This window comes from Tachyglossus aculeatus (genome assembly GCF_015852505.1).
Source record: "Tachyglossus aculeatus isolate mTacAcu1 chromosome 12 unlocalized genomic scaffold, mTacAcu1.pri SUPER_6_unloc_2, whole genome shotgun sequence".
Lineage (NCBI taxonomy): Eukaryota > Metazoa > Chordata > Mammalia > Monotremata > Tachyglossidae > Tachyglossus > Tachyglossus aculeatus.
The window spans coordinates 3,677,449-3,681,507 of NW_024044829.1; the positions used below are offsets into that span (position 1 = coordinate 3,677,449).

General features: G+C 41.7%; 1 pseudogene; it reads left to right on the forward strand.

Annotated features, from left to right (window-relative positions):
• The first annotated feature begins 920 nt into the window (after positions 1–920).
• On the forward strand, positions 921–3,775 carry LOC119921271 (annotated as a pseudogene).
• Positions 3,776–4,059: the final 284 nt, after the last annotated feature.

Here is a 4,059-nt window from a genome sequence, read left to right on the forward strand (position 1 = left end):
CCCTGCCTTACCTCCTTCCCTTCCCCACAGCACCTGTATATATGTATATATGTTTGTACGTATTTATTACTCTATTTATTTATTTATTTTACTTGTACATATATATTCTATTTATTTTATTTTGTTAATATGTTTTGTTTTGTTTTTTTCTCTGTCTCTTCCTTCTAGACTGTGAGCCCACTGTTGGGTAGGGACCGCCTCTGTGTGTTGCCAACTTATAGCTCCCAAGTGCTTAGTACAGTGCTCTGCACACAGTAAGCGCTCAATAAATATGATTGATTGATTGATTGACTTATCTATGTTTACTTGGACAGGTCTCTGTCCACGGTGATGATAGATGGTGTCCACAGGCTGAGGCCTCTCCAGGGAGATAACTCAGCATTCTTGGGCGGGTCTCTGTTCCAGGAGATGTTCGATATTCTTTGCTGATTTGTGGGCACTCGGCGGAGAGATCTCAGTGTCCTCAGGCAGGTCTCTACCCCGGGAAGCGGTCGATGGTACCCTCTGGTTTGTGGCTTCTCTGCAGAGAGATCTGTGTCCTCAAGCAGATCTCTTCCCCTGGGGATGTTCAATGGTCCATGCCAGTTTGTCACTAGCAAGCTTCTCAGAGGAGAGATCTCAGCATCTCCGGTAGGTCTCTGTCCTGGGACATATTAGATGATCTGTTTGAGATTTGAGAGCAACTTTGAGAGCAAGATTTGAGAGCATCCCAGAGCAACTTATCTATTGTGCACTGACATTGCTCTGTTAGCAAAATATAAGCACGTAGGCTTGAAGGGAAGGGCACCACAGAGAGAGAGCAGTCCAAAAATTCGAGTGATCATGAATGTATGAAAGAAGCCACAAGATAGTTGTTCAGGAGATTGAGAACAGACTTTGCTTGCGACCATGTAGCATGTTTTCAAATTATCAGTGGCATCATGCACATTCCTGTCAACATTAATTCCAAGTTGCAACCACACAAATATGAAGCAGTAACTTCCCATGCTTCATTACATGATTGCCTCACCTCAGATTTGTGTTGTCAGTCATTTTGAATTATCTGTGCAGCTGCTTGCCACCACATACATGCGTGATCTAGAATTGATTAACTTCCTTTTTCATATGAAAACTGAAGTTGTAGGAGGGAAAGCACCAAACAATCATATTTAGTTGGCAATTACTGTGTGCAGAGCACTGTACAAAGCGCTCGAGGACACATTGCCCAAAATGAGCTCCACGTTTGAATCTGTTCAGTTTTGGTTGGCACCCCATATGAACGTTGGCATTAGGGATCGTGACTAGCCAATGGAATCATGACTGCAGTATACCATGTTTAAATGTAGTAACATCTTCAGTTCCCCAAATTCAATCTATTGGGAGGGATTTTATAACTGAAAAAGCTAGGAATTACTTTCACTTGCCTAGAGGGGAGATTGATTCAGGTGAACAATAAACACTGATTTTAGGGCTTAGCTTTTGTACAATGAGAGGTATAATTTCTTATGCCTTAGGCACCAACACTGTTCATTAGAAGAGCACACTGAAACCTTTGTGATGCTAAATGTGATGCTAATTAGGGGAAGCAGCATGGCATAGTGGATAGAGCATGGACCTGGGAGTAAGAAGGTCATGGGATCTAATCCCAGTTCTGCCACTTGTCTTCTGTGTGATTTTAGGCAAGTCACTTGACTTCTCTTTGCCTCAATTACCAACCCAATTTACTTGTACGAACCCCAGCGCTCAGTATAGTGTGTGGCACATAGAAAGCACTTAACAAATACCATTATTAACATTATTACTATAATTAATAAATGTCTACCTTTAGAGCCCACTCCTACAGCCATTGTAATACGAGTATTATTGGTGATTTCCGTATCTATTTTGCCTGTAAAAATTAAAATTCCAAAATCAATCAGTGGTTTTTATTAAGCATGTGCGCTGTGCAGAGTACTCTGCTAGGCACATAGGGAAAGTACAAATCAATAATATTGGTCTGCTGTGTGATCTTGGGCAGGTCACTCTGCTTCTCTATATATTAGCGACTTCATTCATAAAATGTGGATAAAGTGAACCCCATTTGGGACATGGACTGTGTCCAACCTTATTAGTTTGTATCTGCCCCAGAGATTAGAACAGTGATTAAATAGGTGCTTAAATACCATACAAAAAATCCTCACATTGCTAAAATTATAACACTATTTCCCTAAGGACGGGACTTAAGAGAGAAAAGAGGGTACAGATGAGTGAGTAAATTTTTGGTGGTTGTTTTTCTGTGAAGGATTTTCACCCAGTCATTGTTGGGCACATGAGCACCCAGGCTGTGTGCATGTGTTTAAGTGTGTTTGTGTACAGATGGTTAAGTGTGTGGAGGTGTGTTTTTGTGACCAGATGTTGAGGAAATTTTTATGTGGAAGTCATGGATTGGGGTGCTTTGTTCTCTGCAGAGAATCTGCGATTATTCAATTCCCCAGCAGGCTTAGGTCCTATGCAGTTGTTAACATGTAGGGTGGTGGGAAAAATTTGGGTTCAATAATGATAAACACTAGTAGCAAAGTGATCATAAAATGAAACTCCTCATTCCTTTACAGAATTAGCTACCTTCCCTACCTCGTCAGTCTCCTGAACTTGCTTCTGGACACTGAGAACCCAGACTCCATTTATTTCAAGCTATGATCTCCTTGATCCTTGACAAAACAGGCTACCCAAGTTCATTCTGAGAATATGTTCATAGGGAAGTCCTGGACTTACATAATTGCTACTTATTTTTTTTCCTGAACGAAGAAGACATATTTTGGGCCCAGATAGGTCTGTACTTCCATTGACATAAAAAATACAATTGAGGGAAGGCAATCAGTCACTTTTAACTGAATTCATCCTTTTGCATTTCTCTAATCTCCATGAATTTCAGGTCATCCTGTTTATTATTTTCCTTGTAGTACACCTAATAACCTTGATTGGAGGTTCCCTCTTCGTGTTGGTCTCCACTGTTGACCCTGACCTTCAAACCTCTATGTATTTTTTCCCAGGAATCTCTCCCTTATGGATATCGGCTACACCAATGTCATCAACCCCAAAATGCTCACCAATTTCCTCTCCAAGGATAAAAGTATTTCCTTTGATGGATGTGCAGCCCAGATGTATTTTGCCTTCTTTTTCGGGTCTGCAGAGTGTTGGATCCTAACAACGATGGCTTATGACAGACATACCACCATCTGTGATCCACTCCACTATTCACTCATCATGAACCGAAAGTTCTGCCTGCAGCTGGCACTGGCTTCCTGGGTATCAGGGATTCCCGTGGCAACAATACAGACTGCTATGATGTTTTCATTGCCCTTCTGTGGGCCTAATATAGTTAACCATTTCTTCTGTGATAGCCCTCCTCTCTTAGACCTGGTGTGCATGGACACATTCGCACTTGAGATATACAGTGTAGCCATGACTGTTATCGTCTTGATGCTCCCCTTTGGAGTAATTGTTGTATCTTAGGCCTGCATTCTCATCACCATCCTGAAGATGTCCTCCGCTGAGGGCTGTCGCAAAGCCTTCTCCACCTGCTCATCCAATATCATTGTGGTCTCACTGTTCTCTGGGTCTGTGGGTTCGACTTATTTCCAAGTGAAAGCCTCCTACTCTCCTGAGAACAAGAAGCTGTTTTCTCTCCAATTCAGTCTTCACTCCCATGCTAAATCCCCTGATCTACAGTCTGAGGAATCAAGAGATGAAAGGTGCTCTGAAGAGAATTATGGGTAAAAAGATATCTCCCCAGGATCTGAGAGGCCCTGATTTCTGAAGGTGACTTTTTTGTTGCAGTATAAAGCCAATGACTTTGCTCAGGCAGTATTACTTGGCACATTCCCATTTTTATCATTTGCTGAGGGCTCACTGTTATGCATGGAATATTCTGGGCTCTTGGAAAGAACCATGGAGAAGTGTCAGAGGCCCGTTACTTGTTCTCAGAATTTAAATAGACAACAACAGTAAGAACTCAGGCTAGTAAGAAATGAGATATCAAGACATCAACATGTAAAATTGGGCATTTTCTCCATCAATTAATGGTACTGATTGAGGGCTTAC